Consider the following 21,723-nt stretch of genomic DNA (forward strand, 5'->3'; position numbering starts at 1 on the left):
AATATTATTATTAAAATTCCTCTGTTTTGTAAATGTGGTTTTATATTTGGCTTGTTTAAAGCAGGCTTCAAAGAAAATCCACACATTGCATTTGATTGATATGTCTCTTTCAGTCTGTAAGCTCCTCTTGTGTGTATGTGTGTGTGTATGTGTACACACATGTATTGCAGTTTATTCATTGAAATTGGGTTGTTTTTCCTGTGGTTTCCCCCTGTTTAGATTTTGCTCAACTCATCCCTATGGTATCTACTATGTTCTTATGTCCCTTGTGTTTCTTATAAACTGGTAGTTAGTAAATGTAGAGTCTTGATTTGATTCAGGCTTGAATTTTCAACAACAGTATCTCTAGGTGGTGGTGTGTGGTTCCATCAGCAGAAGCATAAGGTCTGGTTATTTTTGCCTAGATCCATTATTTTTTTATGTTTGCAACATGTTGCTGTTCTATTTCTATCTTTCATTTGTTAGCTAGAGTAGTTCTATAAAGAGAAACTTTTCCTTGTCAACTACTTTGTTACCCCTGAGGTACCGTTCGTACAGGAAAGACAGACCGAATGCTGAATTCCCTCTCTTTCTGTACCAGTTTCCAGAATAATGAGTTGATTTTCTAGGCTAACATCTTCCTGCTTGCTTTTTCCTTTTTCTTTTCAAAAGTGTCATTAAGAGCTCATGAATGTTACCATAGTTAATGTTTCAATCTATTGCGTTATTATTCTTATTGATGCTCAAATTGCCCGTATTTGTCATAGTGAGACCTCTCTGAATTGGCTCCTGAGTGCTTTTGATAATAGCATCCTTGCTTTCTGCCAAGACAGTGTATTCCATGCTCATCTTATTTTCTGCCCCACATCTGGAATCAGTCTTTTCTCTAAGCGGTCTTGTCTTGTTAATGGAGAAGGGTATTCAAAGACTGCTATTTGGTTTCATTGGTTTTATTTTGCTAAGCCCAAAAGTAAGTTAAAATCAAGAGTATCCTGGGCTCTGATTTCAGTTTTCCAAGCGATGTCTGGAAGTGTGGTGAGTCTACTCTGGATTATTTGAGAGGTGAATCTTTCTGAGGGCCCTCATCCACGTGGGTTCTCCATGCCCAATTCCGGTTTTCCTTTAGCTAGACTCTGATGAACTTTTTGGCTAACTATAAGACTAATGTTTCTGTGGGCACTATGGCTGTGCATCTGATGAGCTCTTACGTGGCAGGTGTCAGAAGCATTCATGAAAGTTCTGCTAGGCCTTCAGTAGGATGCCGAAACAGAGCTCCTACTGTACTGGTATTTGTAGGGAGTCTCTCAAAGGAATCTAGAGCATTGCTATAATGACTGGCGGCCAGTGTTTTAAGGTGTTTTTGTTTTTTGGTTCAAGTAGTGAAGAAGAAATGGCATCTCAGTGAATGAGCTTAACATTTTATATTTACCTCTGGTGAAATTGAGTGGCCAGAAAATTGTGCCACATCATTGTGATGTCTTTAGTAGTCACAGCGTGAGGGAATTTGGTTGTAGCCAGGATTGCTGAGTTTTGGGGAGGTTTTTTTTCTAGTGTGGTGTGTCTTAGCACGAGCTCACTCATCCCTGAGAGTGGTATCTGGCTCCAGCTCCCAGCCCTTACCAAGTCCTATTGACTTTACATCCCATGTTTCATCTTCCAAGGCTGGCACCACTGGTGGTCTCTGAAGTGGGATGCAGTGTGTTTTCCACACAAGTGTGGAAACAATATTGGAACTTTGCATATATGTTTAGCGTATCTCATATTTTTAAATTTACCATTTCTTGTATGTGTTTAATAATGGTTGTATTAGTGGAGTTGGGCATGCATTTAAGTGATAAATAAATGAAAATGCAATACTGCTGCATACTCAAAAAGTTTTTGCTAATTGTGCTATATTATCAGGGAAGTTTGGAGCTACTGGACCTGTCTTCTGGCAGGTCTCTCTGCATCCTCTCTTGGGCAACCCTTCTGTCCATTCTGCAGTGTAGCAGGAGTGGTGTTTAAAAATCCATGTCTCTTCCTTCTACCTCAGGGCTTAAAAACATTCAGCAGCTTTCCAATGTTTTTTAATATAGTTAAGAATATTAGTGTGTTTTCTTAAGGTTTGCAAGAACTGTCTTTTGTCTGTTTTTCACCCTCATCTATTTCTGTCCTGTAACTAGCTCCCTGGGCCTCTGAGTTTCTTGGATGGGTCTCAGGCCTGCTTAGCTCTAAGCACCCTGTTTCCCTCGGTAAAGCTTCTTCTCTTTCCTCATTGCCCACCTGGCTACCTCTACGTATCCCTCAGGATGCTGCTCAAGTAACAGTTTCTTTGCTAGGTCTTTCCTGAGTCCATAGACTTGCTATGTGGTCCCGTAGTACCTTGTACTTTTGGTGACTCCAGGAGAATAGGGAATTTGTCTGGGTTCTCTAGATCCACTGGTGTGCTGATAAATGTTTAACAGCTGCCTCTCTGAAAACCAAAAAAGACCAGGTTTGTAGCATTTGCCTATTTCTATAGTGTGAATATTCTCAACATGGCCAATTTCAAGCTACCAATGTCATGTCACTGAATACCGAGTTGGGAAGAAATGGATGGTAGCACACCACTATATGGTATTTCTACCATAAAGGGTGCAGTAGGTGCATCATGAGCATAGATAATAATAAAATGCAGTAAAATAATTGGGAAGTGTTTTGAGTATTTATCATCTTTCTTTTTAATATAATTTATTTAATTGTAAGTTTATATAATTTAATTTATTTTTAATTTTTTGTATGAGGAAGATCAGCCCTGAGCTAACATCTGATGCCAATCCTTCTCTTTTTTCTGAGGAAGATTGGCCTTGGGCTAACATCCGTGTCCATCTTCCTCAACTTTATCTGGGACGCCGCCACAGTGAGTGCCCGAGATCCGAACCTCTGAACCCCGGGCTGCTGCAGCGGAGCATGCGCACTTAATTGCTACGCCACCGGGCCAGCCCCTAATTTAATTTAATTTTTTTTTTTTCGTGAGGAAGATCAGCCCTGAGCTAACATCTGCCAATCCTCCTCTTTTTGCTGAGGAAGACTGGCCCTGGGCTAACATCCATGCCCATCTTCCTCCACTTTATATGGGATGCTGCCACAGCATGGCCTGACAAGTGGTGCGTCGGTGCACGCCCGGGATCCAAACCGGTGAACCCTGGGCCGCCGCAGCGGAGCGAGCACGCTTAACCGCTTGCGCCACTGGGCCGGCCCCCCTAATTTAATTTTTAATGATGACTCGGTTTAACAACAAACTCTCAAAAGTTTCTGAAAACTTAATCTTTTCTCATGAGATGGTATGAGTAGCTCTAGACATCCTGTGTCAAGCATAGACAAATCGCATTTTTTGAATTAATTAAAAGCAGTGGAATAAACCAAGTACGATAGGGAATTACTGCAGATACTTTCAATTGTGAGGTGCCTGGAGCAATTTTAGGACAAGTCAGTAGAGGAAGGAGACAGAATTTTAAAGGTAGATTGATCTATAGGTTATCAATATTTAGACACTGACTGGATTGGGTAAAGGAGATAAGGAAAAGAGAATGTCCAAACAGATTTTGACCATGAGCGTATTAAAAATGCATATCACCTCCCTCCCTCCGTCTTGGCTTTTTATTTTCCTATCCTTGAGATGCTGTGCCTATAGATGTGTGAAATGGTAACAGTAAACATGACTCTGACCTGCCCGTTTGATGATTACTCTTTCCAGGGTGTGTGGCAGCATAGCTGGCTCTGCACTCAACTTCGTGTGGTCCTAGTGGTACACATCAGCCATCTCAAATTTTAACCTGATGAGGAGTAAAAGAAGGGATCTTGTCCTCTTGGCTATTTTCTGGTGACTTTGCTGTCATATAAAATTATTTATTGCTAATTTGTCATATTCTAATCAGTAAATGTGTTTTTGACGTAGAACCAGCCCTTTAATAGCCAATATATTCTTTTTTCTTTTGTGAGGAAGATCAGCCCTGAGCTAACGTCCGTGCTAATCCTCTTCTTTTTGCTGAGGAAGACCGGCTCTGAGCTAACATCTATTGCCAATCCTCCTCCTTTTTTTCTTTCCCAAAGCCCCAGTAGATAGTTGTATGTCATAGTTGCACCTCCTTCTAGTTGCTGTATGTGGGACGCGGCCTCAGCATGGCCGGAGAAGCGGTGCGAGGGTGCGCGCCCGGGATCCGAATCCGGCCGCCAGTAGCGGAGTGCCCGCACTTAACCGCCAAGCCACCAGGCCGGCCCCGCCAGTATATTCTTAATGAATCTTATGACTAGTTTATGAAGATACTGAATACTATTTCTTTCCAATAGGAATTTCTATTTTCTCTTTTGAGAAGTGCATGCAAACACAAAAATGGTGTGGTTTGTCAAATCATTACTTAATCGCTCATAAAGGTCTTGTATTTAGGTCTTGATAACTTTTGCCCATAATTTGCTTTAGAGCATTTGAAATTTTTTGAAATTTGAAGTTTCAAAGGTTTGAAAGATTTCATATTACCTTTTTATTTTCCCTTCATAAAGGAAGACCAGTGTTCAGTTCCGGGCCTATTGTGAAATGTGTGGTGCATAATTGGAAGACTGTTTGCTTGGAATAAGTAAATTCTAATTAATTAATTTCTTTAACTTACACTTTTTGAGTACTATTAAGTTGTGGACATGTTCAAATAAATTAGTTGTGTATATCCTGTTACTTTAAAGCTTTCTACCCTTTGTATAAATATATTATTGATACTGTATAGACCCAATAATGTAATATATATGCTCTTATTATCTAGTAGACATGGATTGATGCTGATCTCTAACATACGGTAAAAACAATAATTAGGAAATAAAAATAGAGAATTGTGAAAAAGGAAAATGTAGTTGGAGTTGAAAGCCTAAGACAAAGGAAAATAAAATTTTACCTGTATTTAATCTATATCTATACCATCTATCACATAGTATTCAGGTCTGCAAAGCTTTGGGTTTGCTTCCTGGCAGCTAAAATGAAGAGGGAAACGAGATCAGTCTTTTAACATTTCCATCCTCATCAGCCTTCCTGACCATATACAAGCTTTGACAGACTCCTGGCAGACATACATATAATTTCAGTCCATCTAGCTGTGAGATTCTTTTAGGATGTACTCTTCTCATTTTTCTTTTAATGGCTATATTGTTAAAATTTTCTTTGAGATGATCTTATGTTGTGTATGAAAGATAAAAAATCTTATTTCTATGGAAGCATATCGATGTCCAATGTTCTAAATAGTAAACAGTAAGAGAATTTAGAGAGTAAGATAAAAAGCAAAAAGGAAAGCAATGATAAGTGAATTGAAATTAACTTATAGGAATGTATTCACCAACCTGTGTGCTGCTGTTTCTCGGAATTCACTTTGCTTTTGAATTCTCAACTTTTTCTGTTATAACTTGTATATCTTGCGTTATAATAGCTTTTATATGGGAACAAGTATGTGAAAAAAGGAAAACATGCAAGTGCAAACAGGCACCCAAGGGGTGGGGCACCTGATCCATGAAGGCATTAACATGGATCTAATGAAGTGCAGTGACGGGTGATTGGCTCTGCGGAATGAATTATAATATATTAATCTCTCTTTGTTGGCTAGACAAGATATAAGAAAAAGTGGTCAACATATTCTTTCTTGGAAGCCCAATTTGCTATTCATTCCTTAATCTATCAATCATTGAGAGGTGAATTATCAGAAAAACACTTTAGTGATATTTGCCTGCAGCTACTAAATTGGTAGTTTTGCCTGAATTACTTGATCAATTCAACCTAAGTTCCTAAATTGACTAAGCGTTTGACTGAAAAGACTGTTTTGGTGAAAATATAGACTATTTCACAAGATTGTAGTGATGCATTGTGTGAAAAGTATAGATTAAAGGCATCTAACACATTTCTGTTAATCCAAGTAAATGTTCCTGACATAGATATAAGAGCAAATGCCCTTAGGGGTACAAAAGCTGATATAAAATTGAGACATTTGAATAGCCATGTAGCGGGATATTTCCAATGTTATTTTCTAAAGGTTGACTGTCAAAGTTTAGGTCCTATAAAGAAAAAGCTTTAAAATGGCTTAGAATTTGGTATTTATTTAGTAAGCAATGTCTAGACAAAACAGTCTTTCTATACTTTATTTCTAAAAATCAGCAGCTATTAGAACCAGGCAGGTTTTTAAGACTGAATTCCTGTTATAGATGAGGAAACTGCAGCCACATGAGAATACGGAGACCGCAGAGCTGTTTTACTCTGTGTTTTGAAATGTGTGGTTTACTGTTTGAATTAAGAACTGTGTGTGTGTGAGCTTGTCTTTGTGACGGAGGATGCCAGGCACACACTTTATCTTCTGCTGCCCTGCCATCCTGGTAACTCTCTTCTTTTGTTTGTTGAATCAATGTATGGTCATATTTGCAGAGAAAACTAAAGAGGAATATTAGAAATCTGTACTAATGTAGATAAATTCTGTAAAATCAAACAAGATTGATTACCGTCCCTACTTAATTCAGAGCAAAGGAAGGGAATCTAATTTTTCTGTTTTTCCACACCTCGTTTGCCTTAATGAAAATGGCATTCTGCTTTGAATCATTTTTGATGAAGTGATTTTCAATATTGTTGTTGTTGTTGTGACATTTTAACAATTAAAGTGTATTTCTCAAGCCCACTGGAGATGCTGCGATGGTTTTTCTTGTTTTCATTTTCTTCTCCTGACCGTATCTGTGCTTGTTGCCTAGGAAACTACTTTTGGGTTGAATTCTGTTTGCTTGGTTGTCAGGCTGTCAGAGTTATGGGTAAAGTTTTGGCTTTATAGTTGTAAAAGTGCTTCTTAGATATTGCACACGTTTTATCTATATTAAAGTGCTCTACCTCCTCACTTAAAAAGCAGTTGTTGTGGTTTCCTTAAAATCATAGGGAATTTTTTCTTCTTGATTATTGCTGGAATTTTCTATTTTGTATACAAATTTGCGGGAGGATTTGAATTGTCGCAGTGGGTTAGCTCCAAATAGAGCAGTTTAATAAAAAATTTTTATGTAAATATTTGTTTGCTTCTTTGGGGAGTCGTGGAAATATACGATGATTCCCAAAATGTGCAAATATAAACATTAAAATATTACATTAAAAATGCAGTGATATCTTAGAAAATGCTGGTTATTTGCCCTGCATCTGACAAGTTGAAACACTATTCTCTCTATATAACATTGTCAAATTGAAATTTTAAAAAAGCAGTAGAACTGCCTCATATCTTGTTTTTTCATGGTGATTAAAAGGTAATAAAACTGAGAGTATAAAATTAATAATTATTTAATTATATTTTTGTTTAGCTAAATTCAGTGTCCTACAAAATTGTTTAATACTTAAAAAATTAAGAGATATGTGTGTTTGCACACTATAATAGCCACTAGCGCCATGTAGCTGTTGAGTCCTTGAAATGAGTCAAGAAAGACAGAGGGACCGAATTTAAATAGCCAGTGTGACCAGGGGCTACTGTATTGGATGGCACAGATAGGGACCTTGCTTCTCCAAGGCATCACCTGGGCACTTGCTAGAAATGCAGAATCTCAGTCCCTCCCCTGAATCTATTGAATTAGAATCTGTATTTTTAACAAGGTCTCTTCAGCTTGACATGCAGTGCTCTTCAGTCTAGAGCGGTGATTTCCAATCTTGGCTGCACATTCAAATTGCGGGGAAAGCTTCTAAAAATAATCCCTGGGTCTCATCCTACACCTAGTTTTCAGTATTTCTGGCCAGGGGCCTGGGAACTAGCATTTTACAAAATATTCCCAGATCATTTTAATAACTAGTGAAGATTTAGAACCACTGATGTAACTCAGCGAGTATATGCACACGTGCGAGGTAGGCATGGGGACATCTTAAGTGCTGACGTTTTGTTAAGGTCAAATATAGGAGGGGTATAGGTGAGAGAGAGTTAGTCCTTACTGAGTGCTCAGTATATGCCAGGCGTTATTGTCCTACACTGACTAAGTATTTGACTAAAAAGACTCTTTTGGTGAAAATAGAGCCTACTTCACAAGGTTATAGTGAAATATTGTGTGAAAGTATAGATTAAACCCTTAATCCAGGACATTTCTGTTAATCCAAATAAGCGTTTTGCTATGTAGATATTAAGTGTGAAGCATTTGCTTTTACCCATACACACACTGGATGAGGCCCCTCGCCCGCTTCAATGTGCTGTTCCCCACTTCTTCCCGCAAATCCCCTAATAATAAAATAAATGATGATGATATTAAGACCTCATTTGTTTGCTGGTCTTAGCTAAAGGGAACGTGTCTCATTCTGCAGTTGTTTTTCGTGGCCTTTCTTTTTACCTGTGGGCAATGATTGCAAAGAGCCAACCATCAGATGAGTTACTGGCTAAGTGACAATGGCTTTCCTTCCAGCTCTGAGGTGTGGTGGGAGTGAGTTCAGCTAATATGCATTTTCTGCTCTCCTACCATGAGATGACCGTGATGGTAGATGTTGGTGAGAAAGTTGCAAGTAAGTCAGAGTCCCTATCTTCAGGTCCTTGGTGTTCTAGGATTCCACGCTTACTGGAGAGGAGCGTGTTCTCTGTGGCCCAACTGTTGAGGCTTGGGTTTTGTCTCCACCTTTTAATTACTAAAAGGTTAATATTAGTCGGGACAGTTTCCCTACTTATAAAATGGGAATAATAACATAACCCATTTTGTAGCCTTGTTCTGAGGATTTGATCAATTAATGCATTAAGGTTCTTAGCACATGCATGACTCATAGTAAATGCTCAATAAATGTTAGTGATTGCAGGCTTAATTGGTTTATTATAAACGATCAGGATGTATTTACTTCTACATTACTCTTCCCTTAAGGAGAAGAAGGAGTGGATTAGATTAGCTCTGAAAGATCTCTGCACTTTGAAGGTAATATAAACAGACACGCAGCCATATGTTTCGGAACCATGAAGTCTTATTGCTGCCTTGGAGCAACCAGTTGGTGCCAAATGGCTTTATTAATAGCCAGTATGTACAAGGCTCTGTGGTAAGGAATTAATTTGAAACTGGAACACTCAAGACAGAAAAGTGGATAATGAGCTATTTGAATGCTTTTGAAGTGCTTCAGCCCTACTCCCCCAGTGTAAAATAGCATTTCTTCAACTTCCAGCAGCCCCTGAGCCTTCCCTCTGCTTCATTTTTCTTCATGGCACTGATCACGTTGTGACATAGTCTCTTCTTATTTGTTTTTCCGTTGTTCTTCTCTCATCACCAGAATGTAACAGAATGCACCTAGAAGAGTGCCTAGCACATAGCAGGTGCTCATAGATGTTTGTCTTGGAACGAATCACTTTGGATACATTCTTACATAGCTTTTAGTACCATGAAGATTCAATTTCAAGATGAAAAGTCTATCTATGAGCAAAATGAAGTGTAGAGACTGTAGTGGAAGTTGAACGCCTAAGAGTTAGGAACAGGCTTGCTGTTGTGGAGGAGTTGATGGTGGTTAATGTGCTCATGAAACAGTTATGAAGTCGGGTGAAGAAGAGGAGCTTCAAGTGTGCCTCCTTAAATAACAGGAAATAGGCTGATGAAATGAGTGAATCTCCAGTCCCCTGTGGCGGGAAAGTATTACACTTTGTATGGTATTGTGGAATAAAGGTTATGATAATAAAGGAATGGGAGAATAATGCTTATCAGAAGTTAACTTGACAGTTACTGAGGCACTTGAATCCTTAATAAAATAATAGAAGACAAATGTCAAAGGAGAAGGTCATTGAGCATTTAGAGAATATCTTCAGTGCAATCCATAACCAACATCAATTTTTGAAAGACAAATTACTTGTCAGATGAAGTTGATAATTTCAAAATTTAATTATATGATTATTAAACTAAATTGGTAAAATGAGAGTGATATGAGGGATTTGATGCAGATATACATATGAAATTATATGTGAAGGATTAATTTAGATTTGCTCCTACTCAGATATTCTCACAGGAGAGTAAACACTGCATGAAAGACAATACTGCAAAGGTAATAGTAAAAAAATAGTAAAATGCTGTTGGGATTTCTGGCCAGAGAGTTTATCACCAATATGTGAAGCAACAATTCTTTGAGCTTTTCCCAGCAAAAACCCCTTTTTTTGTCTCCTCTCTCCATCCAATATCTGTGATTGTTTCTTCTTTGCTAAAAAGATTGCCCTTGTAATACTTGAGACAATCAGTGTGAAAAGGATAGAGATAGACAGATAGTCACATTCATTTATCTCTTTTATTTATACAACAACACGTTAACAAACATTTCCGAAGTGGTCTTTGCTGGGCTGGGAACTAGGGGTGGAATCTCTAAAATTAATGAGGGAGACAGACAAGAAAGTGCCAGTTCTAATCAGTGAAATTAACGTAAGGCGTGATTTCCCTGATGCTCCTCCGGGGCTTCTTAGACAAGGGGTGCCCTCCGGGCTGACCCGAGAGCAGTGAAGAGGGCTGGAATGGGGAGTAACGGAGACAGGCCTGGAGGAGTCTGTTGCCTTCTGGTTACTTCTGAGCGTTCCAGGTGGATCTGAGCATAAGGGTTGAGAGGTGTTGCTCAGATCACAGCGGGTGAGAGCCAGGGCTTCATCTGACATACTGTGACCCCACCACACCAGGAATTCCCCTGGGTGGGTGGATGTTTTCTAGAGGATGAAATGAAGAGGGCCAAGACTGAAGGGAAAGAGTAAATCGAGCTGATGAGAGCCCATGAAGTATGAATTCCAAGTTTTTTTGAACACAGCTAAAGAAATTTTTAGCCTAGCATAGACCTGCTACTCAGTGTGGTGGTCGGAACTGCAGTGTGGATGTCAGCTGGGACATTAGAAATTAGAATTTCAAGTCTTCCAATATGAAATCATCTTAACAGGATCACCTGGTGTCTTGTGTCCCCACTGGAGTTTGAGAATTTCTGCCTTACAAGACCCTCTGTTGGCACAGCCACGGCTGCCTCCCTTGCTCTGTCTTTATCCAGTCACGTCTTTAACTCCTCGCTTTAGCCATACTGAACTTTTTGCCATCTCTTTAATTCTCTAGAATTTAGGTGTCTGGCCTTTGTCCTTGCACTTTTCTCTGCCTGCAAGTTCTCTTCCTTCCTCCCCATCTCACTGGCCAAACACCAACATCACCACCCTAAAACAGAACCCAAAACAGACAAACCCAAAACCTCGACTTTGAAGTCTTATTCATTCACTTCTTTGCTGGTTCAGCAAATGTTTGTTAAGGGCTTCCCCTCTGGGGATATGACAATGAAAAGTGCCATGTTCTTTAGGAGCTGTGTGCTAATGGGGAGGCAGAGCCTGAAACTTACGATGACAGTGTGGCATATACAATGATGGGAACAGGCAGGCCGTAAAAGGAGCACCTTGCTCATGCAGAGCTGATGAGGGGGCTTCTAAGAGAGGGACACAAAAGAGGGCATGAAAGGACGATAGGGAAAATTGAGCTGTCCCTTGTCTCATGAAGTCTTTGCTGATGTCCCTCTTAGGTGTTCTAGTGGTGCTCTGTACTTCTCCTGAAGTGCCACAATCACACTGCAAAGGGTTGGGTAGTTTGTCTGCCTCCTCCATGGCGCTGCAGACTCCAGGAGGGCAGGCCCAGCTCCATGCTGCACGCCTTGAGATTCCTGGGACGCGGTGCTCAAAAGCACCCGTTGATAAAGAGAGGGAGGTTTATAGTGTTCTTTGTCAAATGCCGTGTAGCGGAGTCATAGGGAGGAGGCTCAGTAATCGTGGGTTAAAGAATAAGGGCGAGGGCCGGCCCTGTGGCTTAGCGGTTAAGTGCACGTGCTCAGCTGCTGGTGGCCCGGGTTTGGATCCTGGGCGCACACCGACTCACCGCTTCTCCGGCCATGCTGAGGACACATCCCACATACAGCAACTAGAAGGATGTGCAACTATGACATACAACTATCTACTGGGGCTTTGGGGAAAAAAATGAAATAAAATTATCAAAAAAAAAAGAATAAGGGCGAGACGAAGCAGCCAACTCTTCTTTCGAAAAGAAGCTTATAAGAAAAACAAAGCAGGAGGACAGAATCTGGAGAGAAAATCTGGAGGAGGTGCTGGTGGTTCTGTCGTAAAGATTTGTGAGTCAGTTATTCATTTAACAAATATTTATTGAGGAAGGTACAGTAGAACCTCACTATTTGTGGAGGTTCCCACAAATTATTGAGTCGCCGATCACGTGTTCCCAGTGGAGGCTGAACGAGGGGCACCCTGCCTCTTGTTTCAGTGCCCATATTGTAAACAAGTGTCCTTTTCATGGTCTATTTGGTGCCGTGTTTTTTGGATTTTTGTGCTTTTTGTTGGTGATTTTGCTGTTTAAAAAGACCCCTGAGGGGCCGGCCTGGTGGCATAGTGGTTAAGTTTGTGCACTGTGCTTTGGCAGCCCAGGGTTCATGGGTTTGGATCCCAAGCAAGGACCAATGCCCAGCTCATCAAGCCATGCTGTGGCAGCGTCCCACGTACAAAATAGAGGAAGATGGGCACAGATGTTAGCTCAGGGACAATCTTCCTCAGCAAAAAGAGGAGGATTGGCAATGGATGTTAGCTCAGGGCCAATCTTCCTCACCAAAAAAAAAAACAGAGAGACCCCTGAACATAAAATGCTGTTTTGTGCTCCTCTAGAAGCAGTGGTTCCATAATTGCTAATTCAGGGTTTGCAGAGAGTTTATAGAACACAACTACTGTGGATAATGAGAATCCACTGTATTCACTCTTCCAGGTAGTGGTCTGGGTCTTGAAGATCCGACAATAAGGAAGACAGATACAGTCTCTGCACTCGTGGATCTCACACTAGTTGGGGCTCTTGGCCATATGGAAATAGGCCAATGGCACATATACTCTCAACACGCATCTGTGAGGAGAAACATTATCAATAACAATAATATAGAAGTTCTTCCCCCCTTTGGCTTGTTCTTGCTCTTCTCCAAATATTTTGTTCATTTTTTAAGGAAAATAGCTGAGCTGGCTCTTGCCTGCTCGCATGCTCCTATGTGCACGCTCTCACTTTCTTTCTTTTTCTTTCTCTCTCATTGTTTCTTTCCAGCTCACATTCTCATGTTCTTGACTTCAGTCCCCTCATTGCTCATTATGGTATTTGTCTGAAGGTACAAAAACAAACCGAAAAACATTTTCCCACAATATTCTCCCAGAGAAAGTCTTTAGTGCCAGCCAGCTGTTCACATGGTTTGTTTCACCCACCTGGGCATCCTGTTGTATTTGTTCTTCTTCTTACCTTCGCCGTCTTCCTTGTACTGACATTCTTTTTTCACCTGTCTTGAGCCAGTCACTGGGCAGGTGGTGGTCTGTTAGAGTATTTGTTCCCTTTTGAATGTTTAGAGATTCACTTGAAGGGAGTTTTCCACACTAAATGACTCTCAAAGAACTTGGCCCCGTATTCATTATTTTTAACAGTCTCTAGAATAATAGTGTCTAGTAGATGCCCAACAAATGTTTGTTGATTGAAGTAGCTAGACTTTCTACCTGCCTTAGCAAAACAAAAAAGGGACACCAAAATTAGATAAAAGGGGAAAGATCCCCTGTGGAGCACTGCTTTCCTTGCGCTCTGGGCTGTCCTGAGCTCACCCCATGGGCCCTGCAGGTGCCCAGGATTCTGACGGAACAGACCCTTTCCCCTGAACTGTAGCTGTCTTAGCAAAGGATTTGGGGACGCTAAGTTTTTATGTATAGGATTCAGTCACGAATGCATATTTTTACAAGCAGCTGGTCATTTCCATAAGTGCCCCAGGCCAGGAAGATAAAAGTGAAAGGCTTTTCACCTCTGGAGCCTGTTTCTTATACACCTGAACCACTCTTTTCTTCCCTCAGGGGATGACAAGAAAGGAACTGCTGAATTACATCTTTAACAATTGGGAAGTTTTTTGTTTCTGACTGATATATTTTAACCAACTTTAAAAATTTTTAGTTCCTACTTTGCGTGTGTGTGTGTGTGTGTGTGTGTGTGTGTGTGTGTGTGTGTGTCTGTCTGTCTCGGGGTCGGGGGTGGGGGGAGAGTGTGCGGTCACAGTGAATACTCGTCCTCCAGTCAGATAACTGGCAGATGCTGTTAGAAGTAGAAGCAAAGTGCGGTGGGAGAAAGAAGGAGAGGGTGTCCGAGGGTCCTGAGCTGGATAGCTTCCTTTTGCTCTGCCAGGCCCACTCTCCACTCTGCCCCGTGTGGTAAGGTCGCGTCAACCAGGCTCTGTGCTCTGTGGCTTGCACCTGGGCTAGTCTGGGGGATGCAGCAGTAGGGCACTGATGGAGAGCAGGAAGAGAGCAAAGACAGGCCTCATTCCTGGGCTCCCTCCCTGCCTGGCTGTGGTTTGCTGGAAGCTGTGTCCCTGCAGGGAAAGCCACAGCTCCCCTTGCCCTGGGGTGGGAAAGACCTCACAGGTACTTCATCCTTTCCTGCTTTTCCTTATTCCTGCCATATATTTGTGAATAGTCCTTCCTTTAAACTTTCCTCAGTTACCCTCTTTGAATCAGCGAGTGGCTTGCCGCTGGACCACTAATACTGGATCTGACGGATTTGAGGAGTTGGTGCGCTTTGCGGAGGACCCACAGGGCATAGAAGACCGAACAGTGAAGAGTGTTGGTGGGCTGGAGGGCAGACGCTGGCCAGTTTGCTATTGACGTTGGTGAGGCATGGGTTGTCCAGCTGTGGAGCGTGTTGAGGGAGCCGTCCATGGAGACAGTCTATAGGACGTGCACGAGGTGTGTAGCGGCTGAGCTTCGGGTCATGAGAAGACTCTTATAGGAAACAGTGTTAGAAAGATTCCTTAAGTCCTGCTTGCTACAGGCCTTGACGTTAAGACTTCTCACCTTGGATTTTCTCTAACTCTTTGGAGGGCCTTTTGCCTTTTTTTTTTCAATTGAAGTAATTGTAGAATCACATGCAGTTGTAAGAAAGAATACAGAGTGCTTCCTTGTATATTTCCCTGAATGGTAAGATTTTGAAAAATTGTAGTATTATATCACAGCCACAATATTAGCATTGATAAAACCTACTGATCTTATTCAGAGTTCCTCACTTTTGCTTGTACTCATCATATGGATGTTTGTGGGCAGTTCGAACAGGGTGGTTATATTACCAGTTTCAGAATGAGAATTCTAATGGTACAAATTTAATATGCCCCAGAAAAATTCTTGGTTTTCCTTTGGAAGCATTCATATGACATTAGAAAATTGCCTGTATTTATTTTCCCCTTGATTTTCTTTTCCCTCCTTATAGGTATCTAAGATTTAATGGAACCATCGTGAACATCCTGTTATATATAGAAATGTGTCCTAAACTCAATCTGTTATCTCTAGTGAAGTGTTGGGCGTATTGTGGATTTAACACATCTGAGTTCTTCCCGCACAGTAGTGTGGTCAAATACAAGTTGCACAGGACAGGAAGTCAATTAACAAGCGCCCCAGGTGTGGCTGGGTCACAGAGGAGCAGTGTGACCTTTGACCCAGCCCTTAACTGTCTATTTGGGCCTCAGCGCACTCATCTGTGAATGTGCTATTTCAGTTTCCCTCTAAGGCGCCTTCCAACTATAGTATTCTTTATTTATTGCTTGTATACAAAAGATAGTTAATAACATGGTGATAAACTCATTTTATATCCTTCTCTGTGAGTCATTTGCTGTTTTTTAAAGCTTATTTCCTGCCCTGCCTTCCACACATTTCTTCCAAGGATTTCACCTCAGTAAGTGAAATACTGATAAATACCTTTATAACAAGGGGCAATATAGATTAGAAGGTTGATTTTGCAATCCTGATGACAATTTTTATCCCCACGGCAAGTGTTAATAACTTGGTTCTTCTCGCTGTGAGATGTGTCTTTGGGAAATGTGTAATGGGCCTGAAGATGGGGGAGATGGCCTTCATTCTGCATGAAGCATAATTATGCTGTTTGCATCATAAATTCTAATAGAACACGTGTAACTGCATATTATTTTTAGATTTGATTAAATACCTTGATGGCTTATGTCTGTCTTCTGGAAAAGGTTTATTCATTGCCTTGAGTGGTTAAATAGTTTAGAAATCACTAGAAGAATGAAAGAAGAAGAGAAATGGGAAAGCTGATTAGGAGGAGGGGTGGGATATTTAACAGTTAAAAATGTATATATCCACCCTTGTAGTATTTGCTCTAATTCGTTATTAGATTTGCCATTTTCCACTGATTTAAGGCACCTTACCGAGAGAGGCAAGTCAATATTTACAGTGCATTAGTGCCACAGAGAATTTGGACTCTTGTGATGAGGGCGTATTGCTGTCTCATCCACTCTTCAAAGGAATGCACACATCAAACAGTCTCCACCTTCGTCCGGGGCCGGGTGACATCGCTCTAGTCCCTGTGTGCTTCACCCAGCAGCTTAATTCTTGAAGAGCCTCATCTTTGAATTTTCCTTTTAATATTTCAGAGGCTATACTTTGAAAATCTATATATTAAATAAATCAGACGATTACAGGGAGAGAAAGTTTTATTATCATGTTTTTAAATGTATCAATTTTCCTAAAATTGAGGATGAGGAATTGTAATAATAATGACCAAATTACCTTAAATGAGAAGCTCCTATTATTTCTAATTACAGTAAAGAACACCAATTACATCAGATTATTAGTAATGCTGAAATAGGCCACGGGCCCCAGAAACACGTAGCAAACCATAGAGGAGAAGGCTGCGTTCGTATTTCATTCCTCTGAGGCCAAGACAAAGCTGCATTCTTAATGCAGTACATGTTTTAGCAGGACAGTGAAAGGTGGGAAGCCTGTCAGATGAACCAGGAGGTTGTATTTCATGATTCATTTTGTTGATAAGGCCAGATGTTTATAGTAATCTCTTTCCTTAAAATCAGGTTCAGCTTGTCAAAAGACCTCATGCCATCTGTGGCTACTTCTGCATCATTACCAACAGCTCTTGTATATTTTTGTTTTCTGTGATGCTTGCAGTACTTAAGCTGTTTAGGGGCACCTGGTAATGGCTGCTGATACTGCTTTGAAATGCTTTTATATTTTTGCTAGTACATTTTTCGCAAATTGTTGTAAGTTTTGTTAGCATACGGTTTGGTGGGTGATCACTGGTATAGGAGTATATGAACCTATGTGGAATCACACATCTTTTAGCATTTATATGATCTTCTGACCCCATTAGTGCAGCCTCTGGTTTTATAGATGAGGAGAGCGAGGCTGGGGAGGTGAACCGACAAGCCAGGATTACAAGTCTAGGCCAGTGGTTCTGAATGTGTGGTCTGTGGGTCCCTGGGAGTCACTAAGACCATTTCAGGGAGGCTTTTAGGCAAAACTTTTCTTGTAGTATTACTAAAACGTATTTTGTGTTGTTCACTGGGTTGACATCTGTGCCAGTGGTGTCCAGGCACTGATGGGTAAAATGGAGGCCGTTTGGACAAATCAGGTGGTACCATACGTATTCTTCACCCAATACACTCACAGTTAAAAAAAAAAAAAAGCCATTTTCATCCATTATCCTTGATAAAGCAGCAAAATGATTACTTTTTAAAAATCCTGACCCTTGAATGCACAATTCAACATTTTGTGTGACAAAATGGGAGGCAGGCATAAAGTACTTCTACACATTGAAGGTCAATGGTGTCTTGAGAAAAACTATTATCTGATGGTTTGAGTTGTAAGCTGAGGTAGCCATTTTTTAATGGAGCACCATGTCTATTTGAAAGAAAGACAGAAAAACTAGTTATTTAGACTTTGGTGTCTGGCAGAGTTTCTAGAAAATAGATGAAGTGAGCCTGCCACTAAATGGCAAACAGCTGATAGTATTTGTTGCCAGAGATAACGTTGAAGCTTTCTAGTGAAAATTAGGTTTTGGAAAACTTATATCCCACCATCAGCATGACAACTTCCCAATACTTAATGACTTTTCTGGTGAAATTGGTAGTGATATTCACATATGTGATTTTCTGACATGAAGAAATATATCAACATTTGGATAATTGGCATAACCCAATAACTAATATAGTCCAAATAGCTAGTGTTACAAAATTTTTCATAGGTAAAAGATCCATTCAAAGTGTAGAATTTAATATAATTTAATTTAATGTAACAAAGAATGAAAAGTTTACATTTCGTATTGCAGCTAACCTTTGAGAAACTCTCATTTGTCAAGTTTTGGTGTGGTATCAAAGAAGAATATCCACAATTTTCTGGAAAGATTATTAAAGTACTGTTCCTTCTTCCAGCTAAATATTTGTGGAGTTCTTTTTTCTTCATATACTTGGTCACTTTGCAGTAGATTCAAGGCAGAAGCAGGGGTGAGACTCCAGATGTTTTCTATTAAGCAAAATGTAAAACAGTGCTACTCTCCCACTAAATATGCTTTGTTTTATAAAATAGTTTTCATAAAATTCTGTTGTTTGTGTTAAGATGTAGTAGGTTTAGTATTGTTAACTTAAAAATGAATTAATAAATAAATATTTAGATTTTTTTTCATTTTTACGTCTAACGTAAATATCCCTAGCTATAACCCACATACACAAACTCTTTGGGGCCCTGAGTAATTTTTAGAGTGAAAGAATCCTGAGGTCAAAGTGTGAGAAGCGCTGGTGTAGGCCGCTGTCCTCTGCAGCACGCTTCATTACCTTAGACATGGTACTTGCTCTGCTTACCCAGTAGGGTTGTTTTTCCTTCTTCCACTTGAACATTTCTGAAATTGAGATGCCTGTTGTTTCAGTTTGTAGGTACAGCTAACGTAATGTTTCTTTAACTCCCCCAAATCAAATGATGCTACTAGTTAAAATCATTGAATGATTTCTCAGTGTATAGAATTCTACTTAGAAAACAGCAAAATTCTCCTTTTACAAAATTGAGACTAACATTTATATCTGCAAGCAGCTAGAAATGGAATTTGTTTTCCAATGAATTGTTGAATAATAGAACTAATTTCATGATTTGGGTGGTGATTCAGCACTGACCCGGGAGCCTGAAGGTCTGGCCAAGAAATCGTCCCTGCTCTGGTCATGTTGTCTCTAGACCTCAGCGTAATCTTCTGTGAAGCCAGTCACGTGTTTCTCCACTGTGACTAAAGTAGAGACTTTTTTTTTTTGAAAGAGAGATTCAGATCCCTCCAAGTTAAATTATTGGTTCTAATACAACATTACTTAAACTTGTGTGTATGTGCATAAACTGGATAAAAATGCCTTCCAATTTTTACACAACCATAAAACCAAAGAAGAAATTATAAACCAATAAAAATGCAAATTTACACCATCAGTGTGAGAGACAGCGCTGTGTCGCTGAGTCTGCATTGCAGGCAGCATGAAGGTGGACCGCCGCTGTGGGGTGTAGGGTCTCCGCATTGGACCTAGTGATGCTGCTTCTGTGCGCTGTGATAACTCAGTTCTTACAGCACATCCAACGGCAAGAAAACTTTGATTTCAAGATCGTTATGATGTCATTTGACATTCTTTTGGTGAGAACACATTGTTTGCTTTTTAAATTGAGTTCTGTTCTTTTCCCATTAGCCTGGTAATCAAATCGAGGACACCGTCCTGAATTTGACAGTAGACACAAATGTAAACATGGGGCCTGAAATTGCATGGGGGTACCCGGTTACAAGGTAGTACAATTGAAAGGTCCAGACTACATTTATGTGAATTTCTTTTATAGGTATCACTGAAATGAAAACAAAAAGTTCAGAGCTCACAGGAAGGGCTGCCTGATAGCAGTCTCCTGGGTCATCCTTCACTGTGCCGTTTACATAAATGCGGCCCTGGGGCCTCTACCAGCATTTACCCAGAAGGGACAACCCACTGGGTCTGCAGTCCCCACTGTAACCCACCTGGTCTCTAGTCCCCTCTCTTTCCCCAAGTCTACAATTGTGAGAGTTACAGATACAAAGAGGTAAATGCTAATTATTTTTGTCTATTTCAGACTAACATCTTAACACAATGATCATGTCCCATCAGTAGATGATCCTCCTAATTATTTATCTAATCTGAATCATGTATGCAATTGATTTCTTCTGGGGAAAGTTCAAAACCAAGTAGAGTAAGATGTTTTATTGTGTCCAGGCAAATTCAATGAAATTATATAGTCCCTGAATTTATTCTGGGGTTGAAATATACTTTTATGTGGTTATTTTATTATTGTGGGTGGGACTGTTGGTCATTATCTCTGTACCATTTTTTAAAGGCCTTCTCTTGTGAACTAATAGTGCTTCTTTTAGGCTTAAACACACACACACAGAGAAATTGCGTTCCTTAATAATTAAGTAATTAAGGACCCTGTAATTGGAAAGCAACAGAATCCATATCCAAGAAGCAGTGTTATAATTGCCCAGAAATATTTTATTCTTCTCCCCATTTTGTTGCTTTTCTGCTTACGTCTTTGATTTGAGGAATCTGGGAATAATTTTGTTAATTGAGAAAGAACTTTTTTTTTAGTAAGAGCATTGTAGCATTAACACACACAGATTCTTAGATGCATATTTTTGTGAACTTGTTTTGAGAGTGTCTATACAGTTTTTCTCGGTGTATTTTATTTTTATTTTTTAGTGCATATTATAAGCAGTAAGGGCTGTCACAAGTTTTTACACACACTTAAAAATTGGAAATTATTCTTCTCTATAATTTTCATGTGTGTGTTTCTTCCAGCAAATTAAGATAACCACTAACAAGATTAAATTAAATGTTCAGCATATTTTTTCTCTGGTAATATTACTCAGGCTCTATTATGATCAATTCCTCGTGATGTAGAAGCAAATGTTAAATGCAATATTATTATGATTCATATGCTTCTGTTTTCTCTGATCCTTTCTAATTTGCTTCAACATCTTTGAGCCCATTGGATTGACAATGGTTTAAATATAACCTTCAATGTATGTAAATAATCTGTCTTTAGTTTAGCATCTCCAGGATCTATGTATCCACACCATTGACCAATGCATCAAAGTTCTAAAAATGTATCTCATGGAGCAAATGATGAGTTTACTCCTTCACCATTAAAGTTGTTTTGTTAGAGGCTTTTAATAAATATTTAACTTGCATCCTAGTTTTTGAAAACAGATTACTGGAAACATAATTTAATCTAAATTTTTTGTCTTGTATTTATTATGTTTTTGAGTGATTTTGCTCAGTCGATGAGTGGGGCTTTTGATTCTGCTTCTCGGTGTTACAGATTTATGTGCTTTTATTCTTTCTGGTTTTGTAGTTCTGTTTCTTCTCTGCTGTAACATTGATCGTATCAGCTATGATGTTCTCAGTGCTACTGATGCAAATGTTAGCCTGTTTGTTATTGATTTTGTTATAGCAATCGCAAACAAACTCCTCTTTTATCTCAATGCAGTTGCTAAAACACTGTCCTTCAAGTGATTGGGTATATGAGTATATGCTAGATACTACTGCATTCATATTAGCATATTATTTTCAAAATTTCCATTTTCTTAAGGATAAGAAATATATTTGTGCTCTACACTTTCTGATAGTACTTTATTGAACAAAAGAAATGTTTATTTAACAGAATTCTTTAATAGACTAGCCAAAGACTGTTTAGATTCTGTATTTTTAGTCCAGTAGATATGTCTAAAAGTTAGATGAAATTTGTTCCATGGCTTAGATCTGTTATTTCTATTTTAGAATACATATGCTATTTTCCTTGGAAACGTTGGGATAATAATAGCAGTAATGGCTATTGTTGTTACTCTCTATTGAGCGCACACTATCTGTCCAGCACTGTTTTAAGTCCTTTATCTCACTTAGTTCTCATGGTACCCGATGAAAGAAGTACTATTTTA

At 39.6% G+C, this 21,723-nt stretch overlaps 1 protein-coding gene across 19 annotated transcripts in view; it reads left to right on the forward strand.

Moving 5' to 3' along the window:
- PARD3 (par-3 family cell polarity regulator) overlaps positions 1-21,723 on the forward strand; it is a 623,149-nt gene that overhangs the window by 263,787 nt on the left and 337,639 nt on the right. The gene's annotated exons all lie outside the window — the stretch shown is intronic.

The sequence above is a fragment of the Ceratotherium simum genome, chromosome 32, assembly GCF_057802395.1.
Source record: "Ceratotherium simum simum isolate JZ-2026a chromosome 32, ASM5780239v1, whole genome shotgun sequence".
NCBI classification, from domain to species: Eukaryota; Metazoa; Chordata; class Mammalia; order Perissodactyla; family Rhinocerotidae; genus Ceratotherium; species Ceratotherium simum.